Source organism: Lithobates pipiens, unplaced genomic scaffold (assembly GCF_037356315.1).
Source record: "Lithobates pipiens isolate NorthernLeopardFrog02 unplaced genomic scaffold, aLitPip1_a1.2 Scaffold_16, whole genome shotgun sequence".
NCBI classification, from domain to species: Eukaryota; Metazoa; Chordata; class Amphibia; order Anura; family Ranidae; genus Lithobates; species Lithobates pipiens.
Genome location: NW_027507748.1, coordinates 485,721,119 through 485,741,174, shown reverse-complemented (window position 1 = coordinate 485,741,174; position 20,056 = coordinate 485,721,119).

The following is a 20,056-nucleotide window of genomic DNA, read 5'->3' as shown; positions in this document are numbered from 1 at the left end:
GTGTAAAAGTCTCACACATGTGGTATCGTCGTACTCGGGAGTAATAGCAGAATGTGTTTTGGGGTGTAATTTGTGGTATGCATATGCTGTGTGTGTGAAATAACCTGATAATATGACAATTTTGTGGAAAAAAAAAAAAAAGGAAATAGGCCGTCAGTACTTCAGGTGTGATCAATTTTCAGATATTGGCACCATAGCTTGTGGACTCTATAACTTTCACAAAGACCAAATAATATCCACCAATTTGTACTTATTTTTACCAAAGATATGTAGTAGTATGAATTTTGGCCAAAATTTATGAAGAAAAAATGACTAATCTGCTAAATTTTATAACAGAAACGAAGAAAAATTCATTTTTTCGCAGAATTTTCGGTCTTTTTTCTTTTATAGCACAAAAAATAAAAAACTGAGAGGTGATTGAATACCACCAAAAGAAAGCTCTATTTGTGTGAAAAAAAGGACAAACATTTCCTATAGGTCCAGTGTTGCATGACTGAGTAATTGTCATTCAAAATGTGAGGGCACCGAAAGCTGAAAATTGGTCTGGTTATTAAGGGTGTTTAAGTGCCCAGTGGTCAAGTGGTTAATAATAGAGCTTGCAGTCAGTAGTGTTAGGAGATAGTGCGTGCTGTCTGCGTGCTCTGTACCCAGTACATACCGCTATAATATAGGGCAGGCCCCTACTTTCAAACATCCAACTTACAAACATCTCCTACTTGCAAATGCAAGGAGACAGCAGCAAGTGAGATACCTGTACCCAGTACATGCTGCTATAATATAGGGCAGGCCCCTACTTTCAAACATCCAACTTACAAACATCTCCTACTTGCAAACGCAAGGAGACAGCAACAAGTGAGATGAAAAAAGATGGACGACAAAACAAATTATACAGGGGTGATAACCCTTCCCTATGTTTTCCAAAAAGCTTAAAAATAGTTTTTTTGACTGGAGCTACACTTTAAAAATGTACCGGTTGAAAATTACAAACAGATTCAACTTAACACAACAAACCTACACAGTCCCTGTCTTGTTTGCACCGCCTGTATACTGCTGTTCTGAGTATATAGGGCCTGGGGGCCACACGCATTTCCTTTTTTTAATATGGGTACGGGGTTCCCCTTAATATGCGTACAAGACCCAAATAGGCTGGTAATGGGCAGGGAGGGCTACCCATGCCATTTTTCTGAATGATTTTCAACCATATTGCAGGAACTAGATATAACATTAAAACCGCAAGCAGTTTTAAATGGTGTTATTTCCGTTTAATGTCATTTTGTGCAGGGACTGTTCTAAACACGGGAAACACGTGGCACTTCACAGGCATACTACAGACACCCCCCAGGCACCATATTTAAAGGAATATTTCACTTTTTTTTTCACTTTAATCGTCATTAAAATCAGTGCTCCCGCCAAAACGGCCGTTTTTAAAACCTTTTTTTGCATTGACCCATGTCCCCTGAGGCAGGAGTCAGGTCCCCAAACCCTTTTTAGGATAGTATCTTGCATATTAGCCGTTAAAATTAGCACTTTCCATTTCGAACGTTCGAGTCCCATGGACTTCAATGGGGTTCTAACGTTCGTTTCGAACGCGGGGTCCGTTCGAAAGTTCTGGTGCGAACCGAACCAGGGGGTGTTCGGCTCATCCCTAATGGCTAGTGACTGGGTGAGCTAAGGGGTCTTGGATAGTGCTGGTTCTGGACAGAGGAAGCATTTACAGTGGACATAGTCCTGTTGAGAACAGGGGTCATCACACAGATATTGTGCTCACATCAAAATAAGGTGTCAGCACATCTCCATATTCTACACACATGCTCTTAAGTATGCACCCTTACCCTCCAAATTTCCAAAATCAACCTTCCATATGTCTCTAGTGAATTCTCTTCTTAGATTGCTGTGTGTTTATATCCTCCCTGGAAAGGTCTTCCTCACTCTCCTCCAAATAAGTATTATGCCACGTACACACGATCAGACTATCCGACGGACTTAGTCTGGTGGACAAACCGCCGGAAAGTCTGCCGGACTTTCCGAACGAGCAGACCTGCCCACACACAGCCGGACTTTTCCAGTGGACTAGGTCTATGGCGCGAGTCCACCGTACTTTTGAAATGAATGTCCACACACGGAGGAAAGTCCGTTTATTTTGAACATGGCTCCAGGTAGACGGGACTAGCGAAGGAAGTCAGATTGACATGTCACTGGCTCCATCACCTGGTATGGACTTAAAGGGGAAGCCCTATGCCAGAAAACCGGCGTGGGGGTCCCCCCCAAGGTCCATATAAAACCCTTATGCGAGCACCCAAACCCGGCCGGTCAGGAAAAGGGGTGGGGATGAGCGAGCGCCCCCCCTCCTGAGCCATACCAGGCCATGTGCCCTGCGCCCCCCCCCCACCCCAAAGCACCTTGTCCCCATGTTGATGAGGACAAGGGGCTCTTCCCGACAACCCTGGCCGTTGGTTGTCGGGGTCTGCGGGCGGGGGGCTTATCGGAATCCGGGAGCCCCCTTTAATAAGGGGGCCCCCAGATACCGGCCCCTCACCCTATGTGAATGAGTATGGGGTACAATGTACCCCTACTCAAAGGTGGCGACATTGACTTTCTTCGCTAGTCCCGTCTACCTGGAGCCGCATTCTAAATGAGCAGACTTTTCTCCCTGTGCAGGAAAGTCTATTTATTTCAAAAGCCCGGCGGACTAGCACACAGACGGCTGGACTGTCCGCCGGACAATTTTTGAGTCAAAACTACTTTCTAACCCCCCCGGACTTTTGGGGAAAAAAAAGCCCACACACAGGCCCAGACCAAGTCCGCCGAATAGTCTGATCGTGTGTACGGGGCATTAGGAGCACCCAAAAAGGAAAATTATACACCTGAAACACCGTAAAAACCTTAAACAAATTATAATTTGTACTACTCACATAAAATGAGTTTATAAACATGCATGTCCCTTTAAGCCCAGTCACAAATCCACCACGTGTATTGCTATCCACCACTTGCTCCATGCACCTTACCAAATTTCTAAATTCTCATGCATAATCAACCAATCCTCTCTAATGAAAATTCCTCCCCTTTGACTCCAAGGATATGCATGAAAAAGCCTCTGAAAACAAAAATAAAATATATAGTATGTTACAACTTTAAGACCATAACATGTACAATAGTACCATATCCACTCCCTTTGGCATGCAAAACAATATTCTTCCTTATAACCACAGTGAATGTGTTTCCAAGCCCACTAGAGTACATGGTGATTAGTGGGCTTGGAAACACATTTCACTGCGAGAAGGAATGCCATTTTTTCACCTTATTTGTTCCTTGTATTTGTTGTTTTCCACAATGTATATTACAGAATGCACCAACAGGTAGATGTAAGAATACTAATTAGTAGTTCATGTTAAATCAATTAATCTCTTTGATCTGTTCTAAGAAAATATATAGGAGAAGAGTGTAATGAAACCTTTGCAGAAGCAAGAATAGATAAACAAGGCTAAAGAAATTCTTGCTGTTATGTGCACATTAGAAAACAAGCACCCAAGGTCATAGGTTAACAGAAAATCCCCTCCAGCAATCTCTTGTAATACATACCCAACTTCCCATATGATATTGCTCTACATTACATTGCAGGAACACTGCAAACATTTTCCTTTACCCTCATTTCATAGAAAATATAGTATAAATACTTCAACAAATCTATTTTTTAAAGTACATCTTTTGCATCTTCAGATATTTAAAGGCAACAGTCAAATTAAAGTCAAAATTGCATTTAAGATATAATGGGTAAGAATACGAACCTCAGGCTTTATTAATGGCACTAAGATATTGTTTTTAGCATCCTCTTATTATTTACTGTAGTATAGATTTACTTTTCTGCTTGTCATTATGGCAACTTGACACTTGATTCTTGACACGTTCAGTGTTTCTTTAGTGTTACAGTTCCTCCAGGATCTATATTTGTATGGCCAAAGGCATGGCCCATCCTGTCTGTCTGCAGCATGCCACATACATGTGCCAATTTACTGTCTATTGGTTATGCCTGGTTGCCTTAGTCTTGAGTGTGCATACATTGACATTAGCCATGCATTGCTACACTTAAACGTGGGTGCTGCATGCTGCTGCTTGTGGCTTTGAAAGTGGGCATGCCCACAGGTAATGGAGGATATTGTGCTGTCTTCTCTCAACCCTCACAAGCAGACCACAGGAATACTGCCACAAAAGATAAGATTTTTAGAACAGCTTACCGATAAAATCATTTTCTTTTGAAGTACATCATGGGACACAGAGCCATAGTAATCACTATGTGGGTTATATGCCACCTTCAGGTGCTGGACACTGGCACACCCTAAACAGGATGTTGCCTCCCTATATAACCCCTCCCATGCCAGGAGTACCTCAGTTTTGTAGCAAAGCAATACACGTGTATACTAGAAAGAGGGGCGGAACCTCGGTGTCCCGTGATGTACTTTAAAAGAAAAATATCTTACAGGTAAGCTGTTATAAAAATCCTATTTTCTTTAATCATACATCACGGTACACAGAGCCATAGTAATCACTATGTGGGATGTCCCATAGCAATGCCAACTGAGGGGAGGGAGACACAACAGAATTAGGGCAACATGAGATTAGAGCAGTTATACTGCTGCTTGCAGCACACTATGCCCAAAGGCAATATCCTCATGCCATTTTACATCTACCTGATAGAATCTGGTAAATGTATGGATTGAAGACCAAACTGCGGCCTTGCAGATTTGAACCATGGAGGCTTAGTGATGCACTGCCCATGGAGCACTAATAGCCCTAGAGGAGTGCATTTTGACTTGAGAGGATGGAATCTACCTCTTTAAACCATAAGCTTGAACGATTACTTTCCGAATCCATTTAGAAATACTAGATTTCGTTACTGCATGTCTTCTTTTAGGACCTTCAGGCAATATGAGCAAAATATCTGTTTTCCAATGCTGATCAGTCGCCTTTAAGTAGACTTTTTATTTATTTAATTTTATTACTTTCTTTTTTTCTTCCTTTTTTTCCTTTTTATTCTTATTTTTATGTATCCTCGCTTCATCTTGTCCCCCTTCTTTCTCTCCTCCCTTTTTCTCTTTTTCTCTTATATACCTCTCTTTCCTCTTTCTCTTCCTCTCTTCTCTTTTTCCTCTTGACTTTGATTCCCCCATGGCTTTCTGCCCCTCTTTGCTTCCTTATTCTTTTTCTTCCCAACTTCGTGGTCCACTGTTTATTTCCTCTTTCCATCCTCACTCACTGTCACTGCCTTTTTCTGGACACCTTGTTTTCACACTCATGGCCGCTGGCTCTTTGCATTCACTGTCTCCGGCCCTCCTCCCCCTATTGGCCAATGCCGGTGTTGTGGGCGGGGTCCGCTGACGTCACCCGTTTCCACAACAGCCTGCATAGCTCCCCAGCCACCGCTGACACATTGCGCATGCACGATTGGCGGTGACTGCTGTACCCTTTGGCTTGGCAGAGCAGTGCAGTGTCTTGGGCTGCCTAGTAACCGCTGCTGCACTGCGCAAGCATGGTCACGTTTGTGAGGCGGGATCTGCCTCACAACCACTTCTCCCGCAGATCATTATGTCCTGATGTTACCCACAGCTGGTCTGTCCCCACAGCAGCACCGTTTAAAGGTACCTCATGGCACTTAAAGTATATTATCATATTAACCCTTGCTTTGGTATATACATTTTTATTGTGATTTGTGCTCATGTACCCTAAATATTTAACCATTTTGGCGGGATTTGTGACGTCCTATCACTCGGGAGGGGTGGGAGGAGCTTGTTTTCTTCTACTTTTTGCACTTTTTTCTTTTTTCTGATTGGTTGATGGCTCTTTAAATGTTTTTCACTGTCACTCTACACACATCACATGCCTGACGAAGGGGCCCTGCACGGCTTCGAGACGTTGCACTATCGTGTTGTGATCATGCAATAAATCACCTGTTTGGACGTTACTTGTGTCGTTCCATGGTGTGCTGGCAAATATCTGCACCACTTTAAGTAGACTTTGACTGCTCTCACCACATCAAGAGAATGTGGTGATTTTTCTTCCATAGAACAGGGTTCTGGAAAAAAATTAAGGCAAAAAGTGAGGATGAGGACGCAATACTACCTTATCCTTGTGAACAATAATAATATGGCTCTTTACAAAAAGAGCAGCCAATTCTGATACCCTTCATGCAGCAGATATGGCTACCAGAAAAAATAGTTTCCTTGTGAAAAAGGACCAAGGGAATATGTCATATCAGCTCAAAAAAAGCTGTTTTTGTAATGCCAACAAAACTAAATTCCAGTCCCAAGGATTCAGGGGTGACTAACCGGAGATTAAGCCGTGTTACCCCCTGAATAAAGTTACGAACCAAAGAATCAAGTGGTCGTTGAAATAATACCGACAAGGTCGAGATCTGTCCTTAGAAACTACTCGAGGCTAACTTTATATCTCACCCTATTTCCTGGGGTGCCAATCCCTGGCTTCACACCAGGAGACATATGCTTCCCAGACTCCATAATATATAATTATGGAGGTTGGCTTCCTTGCATTAACCAAGGTAGATACCACTGAACCTGACAGCCCACACTTCTTCAGAGTGTGGGGCTCAATAGCCAAACCATTAAATTTAGCGTTTATAAGGTAAGAAGGAATACTGGACCTTTGCGAGAGAAGGTCTGAACATGGTGGTAGGGCCCACGGGGTCCCTACCGCCATCCTTATGGTCTCTGCATACCAAGATCTTCTGGACCACGACAGGGCCACAAGAATCACCAACTTCCCTTCCTGCTTGATCCTGCAAAGAAGTCGTGGATGCACGCAGAAAAGGAGGGAATGCATAAATCAGTAAAACTGATTTCTTGGGAACACCAAGGCACCTGTTCCGCATGCTAGCGGATTCCTTGTTCTTAACCACTTCAATACCCAGCCATAGTCAAATGACTGCCACAGATGGGATCTCCCATCCTGGGTGGCCGTCATATGACGTCCTCGGTTTTCCGAGGGCCCGCAGAGTGGCGATCAGGGATCCGGTGTGTCCCTAGGGACACAGCCGTTCCCCGATGGGGGTATTGAAGCGGCGGCGATTGGCGGAGCAGCTTTACCGGCTGTGATCCGTCACAAGCCAACTCTGCATATCCACATTGGGAAGCGGCGTGAGCGCTACCGGGGAGGAGCTGTGTAGTGATCGGGGCTGAGGCTGGCTGAAGCTTTTTCCCTAGCTACAGCCCAACCCCAATCAGTGTAAAAAGCCAATGAAATTGGCTATTTAGTGTCTGGCTGTGCCCAATGACAGCCTGTCACTAAATGTAAACAAACCTGTGTGTAACTCCTGTTGCTGGGTTCTCCTCTTCACACACCAATCCAGTGTGAGGAGGAGATCAGCTAACAGTGAGTTACCACTACTGTACCCCAGTATATGTGTTACTGTGCCCAGATTGCCCCCCTAAATAGAGTACCTGTCACCAGGAGTACCTGCCCCCAGAGTACCTGCCACCAGAGTACCTGCCACCGGAGTACCTGCCGCCAGAGTACCTGCCACCTCACCACCTGCCAGAGTACTACCAGAGTACCCACCACTAGAGTACCAGCCACCTCACCACCTGCCACCAGAGTACCTGCCACCAGAGTACCTGCCACCTCACCATCTGCCACCGGAGTACCTGCCACCAGAGTACCCGCCACATCACCACCTGCCACCAGAGTACCTGCCACCAGAGTACCCGCCACCTCACCATCTGCCACCAGAGTACCCACCACCTCACCACCTGCCACCAGAGTACCTGACAACAGAGTACCACCAGAGTACCCGCCACCTCACCACCTGCCACCAGAGTACCTACAGCCACTATGTCCAGAAAGGTGTACACCCCAGAAGAGGCATACCTAATACTCAGCCTGACCGATGAGAGCAACGGGGAGCTCTCCGCTCAGTTCTGTTTCCGATTCTGTTTCAGAATATGAGCCCCCTGAAGGCAGCACATCAGGATCCGAATTGGAGGAGGAAGCAGTCCATCCTAAAAGAAGATGCTCTGAACACCAGGCAGCTACCAGCAGTGCCAACAGCGTTAGACCCCAGGAGGAGAGGCCCGGTACAAGCACTACTAGACCCCAGGAGGAAAGGCCCAGTGCACGCCAAAGAATTAGGGCCCAAACCCAGCTTCCAGAAGGCTTGGCAAACACATTGTGGCTGCCTTCTAACACAGGGTCAGCCACGATCCCCCCTTTTACAGCACAGCCAGGTGTGCAGGTGAACACTCCGGGTTTTTCCCAAATGGACTTTTTAAATGTATTTTTCCCCGACGAATTGGTTCAAGGCATCGTGGACCAAACCAACCTTTTTGCACAACAATTTATTGCAAACAACCCCAACTCCAGCTATGCCCACCCTTTTGAATGGCGACCCCTAAGAGCGGCGGAGTTTAAATAGTTTTTAGGCCTAACGCTCAACATGGGGCTTACAAAACAAAATAAATTAATAAGTATTGGTCAATCAAACCCATCCATCATATGCCAGTTTTTTCATTATGCATGTCCAGGTCCCGATACAAACTTATAATGCGCTTCCGGCATTTTAGTGACAACTCACATTGCCCCCCCCCCCCCCCCCCGAAATCACCCCAACTTTGACAAACTATATAAAATTCGCCCCCTAATTAATTTTTTCTCCAAGAAGTTTTCCGAACTTTATGTCCCTGACAAAAACATATGTGTGGTGCATTTCACAGGCTGGCTGGGAATCAAGCAATATATCCCCAGTAAGAGAGCGAGGTATGGCTTGAAGCTGAACAAGCTCTGCGAAAGCGCCACCGGTTATGTGCACTCATTCCACGTGTATGAAGATTCCCAGCTGCAGCCCCCTGAGTGTCCATCCTACATGGGAATAAGTGGAAAGATAGTTTGGGAGTTGGCATTCCCACTCCTGCAAAAGGGTTATCATATATATATATATATGGATAACTATTACACTAGTTTGCCCCTTCTCCGCCACCTGTACCTAAAAAAAACTTTGGCCTGTGGTACAACAAGGAAAAACTAAAAGGGCTTCCCACAGCATCTTGTTGCCACAACCATTCAAAGGGGTGAATCAGCAAGCTTGAGGAATGAGGAAGTGTTGGCTGTGAAGTGGAGGAATAGGAGAGACGTGTACATGATGTCCACCATCCACGATGACACCTCGGTGGAACTTCACAGAAGACACAGTCCTGTTCGCAAGTCTTCCTGTATCAGCAATTATAATAAATTCATGGGGTGTGGATTTAAATGAGCAGATGTTGCAGCCCTATCTTTCAACAAGAAAATCCCTTTTTTGGTACAAAAAAATTGCAATTTACTTTTTTTCATTTGGCCCTTTTAAATTATTTTATCATCTACCAAAAATCAACAGAAACACCTTCATAAAGTATATTGAAGACGTTGTCACTTCCCTGATCTACCAACAAGATTCCCTCCCTGAAAGCATTCGCTCAGATTCTGGCAGCAGACTACATGAGCGTCATTTTCCAGACCACATTCCACCATCAGAATCCGAAAGACAACGCCAAAAAAAATGTTGGGTGTGCACCAAAAGAGGAATTAGGAAAGACACCAGCTTCCATTGTCCTGCCTGTTCCTCCCAACCTGGCTTTTGCATCGGACAATGCTTCAGACGATACCACACTGTGGAAAACTATTAGCCCATATTTCTAATACTGCCATTTCCCCGTTTTCAATTTCTGTCATGAATATTTCCCTGCCTCAACCAACCATATCATTGTCTTCCATGTGAACTGATCCTGGCCTGTTTCTCGACTATGCCTCTTCCTACCGTCTTCATTGTTTATCCGCCATTTTTCTGCCTTTCAAGTGAACTGACCCTGGACTGTATCGACTATGCCTCTGTCTACCATCTACTTCTGCCTTTTACCTGCACTGACCTCGGCCTGTTGACCATGTTTTTGCCTGCCTCTTAGATTGATCTTTTACCCTGCTACACAGGGGTCTCACATATGGGAGGGGCTCCAGAATAGTGTTTGGAGTTCAGAAAACCAGTTTTTGTTTTTTTGTGTTCCCAGAACAGGGTCTGGTTGTCCGAAGGCTTCAAAGTGATTTTGGTGGGAGAAGCCTCTATCCCTGTCCCCATTCTTTCCTCATCGATGCCCTAAGCTTTATGGTCCTGCCTGCTCCCTGAACAAATACTCTGGCTGTGCTGACCATACTTCTGCCTACCGCATGTACTATGGACAGTAATCCTGCCTGCTGCATGGACGATCCTTTGATCCTTTTGCTTCTGCTGACCACATCCCTGCCTGCTATCTGGACCAATGCATTGGCTGTGCTGACAATATCTCTACCTGTACTGACTATTCTTACCTGCTGCCTGATTTGCTGTCGCTGTCCATGTTAATGCCTGCTGCCTGGACCGATGCTCTCCTCTGTGGACCACTGCATTACTAAAACCGCAGGTAATCTTTTCTTTACCCTTTGCTCAGCAGAATGTATTTTGGTTTGTAATTGGTATGTACAGTACATGCTATGTGTTAGAAATATGAAGGTCCTTCAACAATGTGATAGGTTGGCAGGAATTTATGTGTGTAATTTATACTCCTAGAACACCTGACGGTGCTACTTCAATGTTGGGCCTCTGTATGTGGCCAGGCTGTGTAAAAGTCTCACACATGTGGTATCGTCATACTCGGGAGGAGTAGCAGAATGCATTTTGGGGTGTCAGTTTTGCTATGTACATGCTATGTGTTGGAAATATCTTATAAATGGACAACTTTGTATAAAAAAAAAAGCGTTTTAATTTTTTTTCCACATATTCCAAAAACTTTGGGAAAAAAATGAACCATTCAAAAGACTCATTATGCCTCATAAATTATACGTTGGGGTGTTAGATTTCCAAAATGGGGTCATTTAGTGGGCGTTTCCATTGTTCTGGTGCTCCAGGGCCTTCAAAAGTGTGATAGATTGTCATCAAATGAGATGTGCAATTTATGCTCGTAGAATGCTACTTGGATGTTAGACCTCTGAATGTGGCCAGGCTGTGTAAAAGTCTCACACATGTAGTATCACTATATTCAGGAGGAGTATTTTGGGGTGTCATTGCAAGTATGCATATGCTGTATGAGAGAAATAACTTGTCATTATGACAATTTTGTGCAAAAAAAAAAATAAAAGATTATAATTTTCCCAAGAATTGTGGGAAAAAATTACAACTTCACAAAACTCACCATGCCTCTTACTAAATACCTTGGAATGTCTGCTTTCCAAAAAGAGGTAATTTGGGGGGGGGGGGTATTTGTACTTTCCTGGCTCAAAAAATGAGATAGGCCTTCAGTGCATCAGGTGTGATCAGATGTGATAATTTTTCAATGATTTGCACCATAGCTTTTAGATGCTATAAATTTCACAGAGACCAAATAATATACACTTATTTGGGTTATTTTTACTAAAAATATGTAGCAGTATACATTTTGGCCCACATTTAGGAAGAAAAATGTTTTATTTGCAAAATTTTATAATAGAAACTAAAAAAATAGTTTTTTTTCAAAAATGTCTATTTTTTTTGCTTATATTGCAAAAAATAAAAAACCCAGCAGTAATTAAATACCACCAAAAGAAAGCTCTGTTTGTGAGAAACAAAATATACAAATTTGGCTTGGGTGGAGTGTAGTAATTGTCATTCAAAGTGTGAGAATCTTGAAAGCTAAAAATTGGTCTGGTAAGGAAGGGTGTATAAAAGCCCTGTATTGAAGTGGTTAACATAAAGATGTCAATCTCTCTATTGAACCTGGATGCAAACAGATCTATGTCTGGGATCCCCCATGTTTGACCTATTGTCAGAAAGATATTGGGGTGGAGAAACCATTCTCCCGGGAACAACTGCTGGTGACTCAAAATAGACCGCCTGACAAATTTCTATCCCTAGAATGAAAAACCGCCGATAGGCAAGGTAAATTGTTTTCTGCCCAAAATAGGATATGATTCACCTTTCTCTGGGCCGCACAATATCTTCTGCCCTCTTGGTGATTGATATAGGCCACTGCTGTGGCATTGTCAGATTGGATCCTGACAGGAAAGCTCTGTAAATTAAATGTCCAGGCCCTCAGGACCAAGCGATCTTCCTGAATCTGTAGAATGTTAATGGGCAAGGTGATTTCTGATCTGGACAGTTGCCTCTTCCAGGACTGCTCCCCAACCTAAAAAAGGTTGGCGTATGTTGTTACCACTTCTCAGGTAACTGTAGAAAGGATTTCCCTCTTTGCAGATTTTTGGTTATTAACCATAAACTGAGGCTCCTGTGCACCTTTGGAGTCAGACACATTGGAGAATCTAGAGCTTGAACCCTCTTGTTCCAAGCCAAAAAGATACTGTTTTGCAGCAGTCTCGAATGAAACTGAGCATAAGAAATGGCCTTGAATGAAGCCACCATCTTTTCCTTATGCAAGCTGAATAGAAGGATTCATCTTGCCCCGACCACCTTAATCAGTTCCTTTATGGTGCTGATCTTTGCCTGGGGCAAGAATACCATTCTATGAACAGACCCATAACCTTCTTAATGGTTTAAAGGAAGATTTCTCTAAGTTGAGAATCCAACCTAGGTATTCTAGGTATTTGAATGTGGTGACTATACTTTGGTCTAAGCGGGCTACCGACAAGTCTATTGTCATGGTTATGTAATAGAGTTCGTCTGCTTACCTGTCTCCATGTGTTCATTTCTAGAGACCAGCCGACCCTCACCTGACTGCTTTTATAATCCATCCTCTGGCATGGCTCCACTCTAGCTCCTATCAGAGAACTCTATATTAACGTGTGCACTGCAAGCTTACCCTCCTGATCAACCTTTGTGTGTTAGCTTCCTGTTACCTGCCGTGTGCTCTTCTATTGTTTTCCGTTACCGACTTTGGCGTGTCCTTGACTATCCCTGTTTGCCTGTGATCCTGACCTTTTGGCGTGTCCCCGACTATTCCTGTCTGCTTGTGGCCCCGAACTTGGCTTTGTCCCTCACCATCCCTATCCTCATGTTGCCTACTGTGGGTGTGAGCTGGGGGACCCTGGGGGTCACGACCTGGAGTCAGTTGCAGCCAAGTCCATCCTCACCACTCGAGGCTCTGGTGAACACCTGCTGGCTCTTAGACTCTGCGCCCCAGGGATTCTTACGCTCTAACCTCGGTGGGATCCATCTTGGTGTTCTGGCAGCCCTGCCTTCCTATCACCTTGACCCCCGTCCGCAGCAATCAGCCGTAGGGTTCACAACCTTGCGGTGCACTCCTAATCCCTACGGTGTGCATCTGTCACCTGGCCTCAAGGTGACCTGACATCTATAAAGAGTCGATCGTCTAGGTAAACTATAATCGTTATACCTTGGGCCCTTATTCTGGCTAGAGGAGGGGCTTGAAACTCTGTAAACAATCAAGGTGCAGTAGCTAGACCAAAAAGCAGAGCTACAAACTGAAAATGAAGATATTCTACCTTGGAGTAGATATTAATGGTGAGCGGGGAAATATGCTCACAGAGGTATGTACCCTTGACGTCAATTGACGTTAAAAGTTCTCCTCCTTGTAGGATTGATTGGATTGACTCCATACGAAAAAGAGCGGATATCCAGGAACCGGTTTACACCTTGAGATCCAGAATGGGTTTGACATCTCCATTTGATTTTGCCGTGAAAAAAGGTTTGAATAAAACCTCAACCCCAGCTCTTTAATGGGGACCAGCATGAGCACTCTTTGCCAAAGGATAGCCCAATGCTAGAAAGAGAGACTTCTTTTTCTCTGGATCTTTAGGAACGTTTGATCTGAGAAAACAAGGAGACAGGAACTCTTGAAACCCCAGATTGTACTCTAGAGCTATTGAAAAAGCCACCCATCTGTCTTGACATTCTTTCTGCCAGACCATTGAGAAATCCAGAAGTCTCCCCCCCCCCCTCACGAGCCCCCTTATAATAAGGCTTTAGTATCTTGTTTGTAGGTTTCTTTTGTCCCTGGGCTTGACCCTGAGGATTACCTCTTGAACTTGATGGCAGAAGCCGTCATGTCTGCCTGGAGGCTGATGCTCCTGGCACTGGAGAAGGAGCTTGTTTAAATGAAAATACATTTACTCCTTTTCTTAAATGGCAAAGGGGTACCTTTCCAATAGAAATTCTTTGGATGAAATATCCAAGATATCCAAAACAGACGTTCACCACAAAAAGGAAAATGAGCCAGGAGTTTTTTTTAATTTCAATAGTTTTTATTGAATTTTTAGAAAATAACATAAACCGCAAAGAAACAAAGTCATATAACCAATATCTGCCATACAATGAACCGCTAACATGAAATATTTGCGTACATTGGCAAATCTGTACAAAAGGAGTGTAGGAAAGAAGTAACTTGCTCATATATCAGGCAAGAGATATCCCCCCATTCCCTCACATGCACCCTAATGGGATCACACTGTGCCTGAGAGGGAAGGGGTCTCTCACCCTTCAAATTCTGCAATACTAAGATCAACTAAAAAAAAATAAAAAAGGAAGAAAAGTAGACAGACACAAAAGGAAAAGTTACAAAAATAGAGAAGACAAGCGGGGCATTATGAAGATACACGAGTTGCAGACCTCAAGAGGCACCAGGTAGCCAAGATGTTTGAAAGTTCAATATAAATAGGATTGCTACAAGGACGTTGTGAACTTTCACTTCCATTAGTTGAATATCTTGGAGAGATGGTGCTCTCGCAGATGAACAAGAGGGAGATGAAGGAGTAATGGGAGAGGAAGAGAGGGAGGAATCACTTTATGCAAGTATCAAGGGCAAATATAAATGATAGTTACAAGTACATGGAATGGCTTGAGGAATAAAAACATGTTATCAATCTTTAACCGTACACCGTAGGTGTGAGAGCCATAGTTTCCATTTGGTCCTAAATGACATAATCCTAAGATCAGTGATAGCTAATAATTTCTCCATCTCGCACTGATGATTGAGAGTAATTACTGCATCAGTAGGGGATGGAGATTTATCCCAGTTCCACAGTCGGGTGATAGTCAATTTAGCTGCTAGCGAAAGTTGAGTAAGTACTATTCAAGTGTTGGATGGAAATTCATGTATTGTGAGGTGAAGCAGAGCGAGTTCAGGGAGGGATCTACATGGGTAGTGCTTAATTCGGATATCAATATAAAAATTTTGTTCCAGAAGGATCGCACCGATTTGCAAGACCACAAGATGTGGTACAAAGTACCCACATCACCGCAACCCCTCCAACAGAAGGCCGTGCGGTCGTGACAAAATTTACTCAATCTATAGGGGGTGAGATACCAGGAATTAACAACTTTTTGAAACAATTCCCAATGATTAGCACATCTGGAAGTAGTATATGTAATAGAAAATGCTGACTTCCAGTAATTGTCAGGAAAGGATTTACCCACGACTTTTTCCCATTTAGAGATAGTAGTTGTTTTAGAGAAAGAATCGTGGGCGGTATAAATACCATAGAATAGGGAAATTCCTTTAATGGGGCTACTAGGGTCCTGGAGTAACTTATAGAGTGAGGAAGGTAACGACAGGTAAAATGGTAAGGGGTGCTTCATTAAAAATGAGTAAATTTGTAGGTAGGAGAAATAAGCTGAGGAGGGGAGAGAAAATCTGGAGATTAGATCACCAAATTTGTAAAGGGACGTGTCATGGTATAAATCTTTAATAAGAGTAATGCCTTTGGAGATCCAAGGTTTTAAATCAAGGTACGGAATGAAATCATAAAGAACCGAAATTGGGGTAGATAATTTACATAATGGCTGATTAGGTATGGAGGAAATAGAAAACTCCGACCATAAGGTGGTAGAAATCTGGATAGTGGGAATAGGGGAAGGAGGGACTTGAGCTCCCAATTGAATAGCAATCAGGGTTGAATTGAGGTTTCTAGTAGAATTACCACCGACCTCCATGGATGTCCACGTTTTGTGTTCGGAGGGGGACCACCAATATTTAAGTTGATCTAGGACGCACGCTTTGTAGTACGCTGTTACATTAGGGGCACCCATGCCCCCGATTTTCTTATGTTTTAGTAGAATAGTAATAGAGCACATATGCGGCTTGCGGTTCCAAATATACTTATTAAACGTTGTTTGGACCGATGAAAGAAAGGTGCGGGGTACAGGAATGATTAATGTGCGAAATAAATAAAGAAGTTTAGGGAAGATAATCATTTTAAGTGCTGCTATTTTCCCTGTTGTAGATAGACCTTGAGTATGTAGGTGTGATAGTTGTTGGGGTAATGTTTCTAGAAAGGGTTTAAAATTATAGTTATACAGTTGAGAGGTCTGATGGGTCAAATGTATACCTAAAAAGGGTATAGAGTGAGTGGCCCACTGAAAGGGGAATTGTCTGGTTAATGTGGATTTCATGGCCCCAGAGACGTTAATACCAAGTATTTGGGATTTTGTGGCATTTAATTTATAATAGGATACAGCACTGAAATCCTGTAGCAGTTGCTGAGTCTCAATTAATGATGTCAAGGGGTCAGAGAGTATAAGCATCACATCATCAGCGAATAAGCAAATTTTATGCTCCTTACCAGCTATAGTCAGTCCTTTTATGTGAGGATGGGATCTGATATGCTCTGCTAGTGGTTCCATGAGAAGTGTAAAAATTATTGGGGAAAGGGGGCACCCTTGTCTTGTCCCGTTGGTTATGTGTATCAGTTTGGAGGTAATCCCTCATGTAAGTACCGTGGCTGAAGGGGTGGAGTAAAGGGCTAATATAGCCGTTTGTATCCAGCCCGCAATTCCAAAGGCGTTGAGCACTGCCCGAAGGTAACCCCAGTGGACCCTGTCGAATGCCTTCTCTGCATCCAAAGAGAGAAGCAGAGAAGGCACTCGAGAGGATCCAGCCTGTGATATTAGGTTGAGAAGACGTCTGGTGCCGTCCGGGGCCTGTCGACCGGGTACAAAGCCCACTTGGTCCGGGTGAACTAGACAGGGAAGGACTGATTGCAATCTAGTAGCTAAAAGTTTGGCATACAGCTTTACATCTGTATTAAGAAGGGAAATAGGTCTATAATTTGCTGGACTAGTGGGATCCTTGTCGGGTTTAGGTAACGTCACTATCACCGCTTTAAGCATGTCAGTTGGAAAATTTCCCGAAGATGAAGCGAGATTGAAGACTGATTGTAGGTGTGGGGCAATTTCTTTAGAAAGGTGTTTATAGTACTCATTTGTGAAACCATCTTCTCCAGGAGACTTACGGTTGGGAAGTTGGTAGATGGCCGAACAGATCTCTTGTGTAGTAAATGATTGAGATATTGAGGCAATTTGATCCTCGGAGAGGGTGGGGAGCTTTAATTTTCGCAAGAACTCATCAATAAGTTCTGGAGATGGTTGAGGGGTAGACACATCAGTACGAAGATCGTATAAGGATTGATAATAATCCGCAAACACATTGGCTATATCTTTAGGGTTAGTAACAGATTGTTTGGTACGCGGATGAGTAAGGGTGGCTATTCTTCTTTTGATCTGTTTTGCCTTCACCACTCTAGCCAACCATGCCCCCGCCTTGTTATGCAACCCGTAATAGGAGGCTTTAAGGAATTTGAGGTGATTTACTTGCTTATAAAGAAGTAGGGACCTCAGTTGCTGTCTATCCCGAAGGATATCCTGCGTCAGTTTTGGGTCTGGGTTAACTTTATTGTCTCGTTCTTTAGATGATATGGAATGAAACAAATCGTCAATCTGCTTCGTCCTCTTTTTTTTAACAATGGATGCCAACTTAATCAATACACCCCTCATATATACTTTGTAAGCATTCCACAATGTGAATCTATTAATATCAGGTGAGTCATTAAATTCAAAGAAATTTTGATGCTCCTTTAAAATCGTTTGGCACAATAACTTGTCTCCCAGAAGGGAGGCGTTCAATCTCCAAAGTGGAGGAGGAGTGTGACGCAATGTATCTTCAAAACATAACACAACCGGTGCGTGGTCTGACCAAGATATTGTGCCAATATCAGATCTCAAGACATTTTGGAGCGAATTTTTCCCAGTCAAAAATAAATCTATGCGAGAGTAGGAAGAATGTGCTGCTGATAAGAATGTATAATCTTTCTCCGAGCCATGGAAACAGCGCCAAACATCATACAGTTCATATTGTAGAAGCAGAGGAACAATAGATTGCCCTGGTCTCCTGGCTTGGGCTGAGGAGTCCAAGGTGGGGTCAAGGGCTACGTTGAAATCTCCACCCAAAAGGAGGGTGCCTTGAACCACCTCTGAAATTTTAGTAGAGGAGCAAGACATTTTTTTTGTCGGGTATTGGGAGCATACAAATTGACCAATGTAAACGTTTTTTGGTTGATTTCACATATAAGTATGAGGTATCTTCCAAGGGGGTCTTGGATGGTGTGGATGGCCCGGAACAAGACAGAGTCTTTAATAGCAATTAGTACTCCACATGCCTTTTTAGGACCATTAGAAGTGAAAACTTGGGAATAGTTTCTGAAGTACAGTTTAGGGCACTTATGGGCAGCAAAATGGGTTTCCTGGGCGAATATGATATCCGCTTTAAATGAGCGGGCTTCTTTCAACATTGCAGATCGTTTAAATGGGGCTATTGAGACCCTTTGCATTAATTGACATAAACGTCAAGGGCATGACAAAGTACGGGTATGTGCTGAGAGGTCGCGGTACCAGATAGTCCAGTTACCTTGAGGAGAGGGCTTATGAGATTCGTGTATCCCTGTTGTAAGGAGCCAGGCAGAGTTGGGACATACATTCCTTTGGAAAAGGCGGAGTATTTGCATCCAAATCAGTAGTAGTCCAGATAGAGCAACAATCCATGAAAGAGACGCAGACCAGAAGCCATTTTCTCTTGTAGTGGAGGATAGTCTGTAAACGGTGACCCAAGAAGAAAGGGGAGGGGAGAACCACAAGACAAAGGACAAAAAGGGTAACAAGATCATCAGAAGTAAAAAAGACCTGTAGAAACAGGACAATGGGCAGCGAAGGCTGCTTCAACAAAAGTGTGGGGTAGATAGGCCACTAGTGCAGCACACTAGGCACAACAAAAGGGGTGCAAACTAAACGTTCAACCTCCTTGCCTCACGCTACTGAATAGTAGCAACAGAATGGAGAGGATTTGAATTTCTCAATAGGCATCTCCCGACCATTCCGCAGCCAGGCGTTCCGGAGCAGGTGGAGCGGGGGGTTGTGCATCAGGTGGGAGCAGATTCCACTGTTTAAACAATTGTATACCTTTATCCACACTATGTATGGGGAATAATTTACCATTCCAGGAGACAAGGAGTTTTGTGGGAAATCCCCATCTGTAATTTATGTTGTTGTTGCGCAGAATTTTCATGAGTGGATTCAGTTTCTTTCTGTTCAATGCCGTTTGTTGTGAGATGTCAGTATATAGAGAAATACCAGGAAATTCATCAGGAACCACCGGGTTTTGTTTAGCCGCCACCATTATCCTCTCTTTCACGTGATAATAATGAATACGCGCCAAAGTATCTCTAGGTGCAGTGTCAGGTAGAAATTTTGGTTTCGGAATACGGTGCGCCCTATCCACACACAGTTCAATGTCTGTCAGAGACGGAATAAGAGCTTTCATAAGGCGTTGAACAAAATTGGTGAGATCACTTGGAGGTATCGTTTCAGGAATACCTCTGAATTTGATGTTATTCCTCCTTGAGCGGTCTTCCAAATCTGATCATTTATATTGGAGGCGTTGCAACTCAGCTTCCTGATCAGTATACGCATCAACAAGCTCATTATGGGCAGTGTAAAGGTCCGCCATTTTAGACTCTAAATGATGAATTTGTGTAGAGTGAGCCTGAACTGTATTGTTCACAGAGGAAAACATGTCAGAGAAATCATTGAATAAAGTACTCCTGAGAGACAGGAGCATATTTTTCATGGTGCTCTCAGAGATGGCATTGTCAGAGGCTGGAAACATATCAATTGAGGGCTCAGCCTGTGTCTTCTGTGAGGAGAGCTGTGAGGAGACATGCTGCAGCCCAGCAGAGAATTCATCTCCCTCCCTTCTCTGCCTGGATTTAGCAGGGCTGCGCATAGTGGGGGTAGAAGGGGATGAGCTCTCCCCCGTATCTCTCATAACTA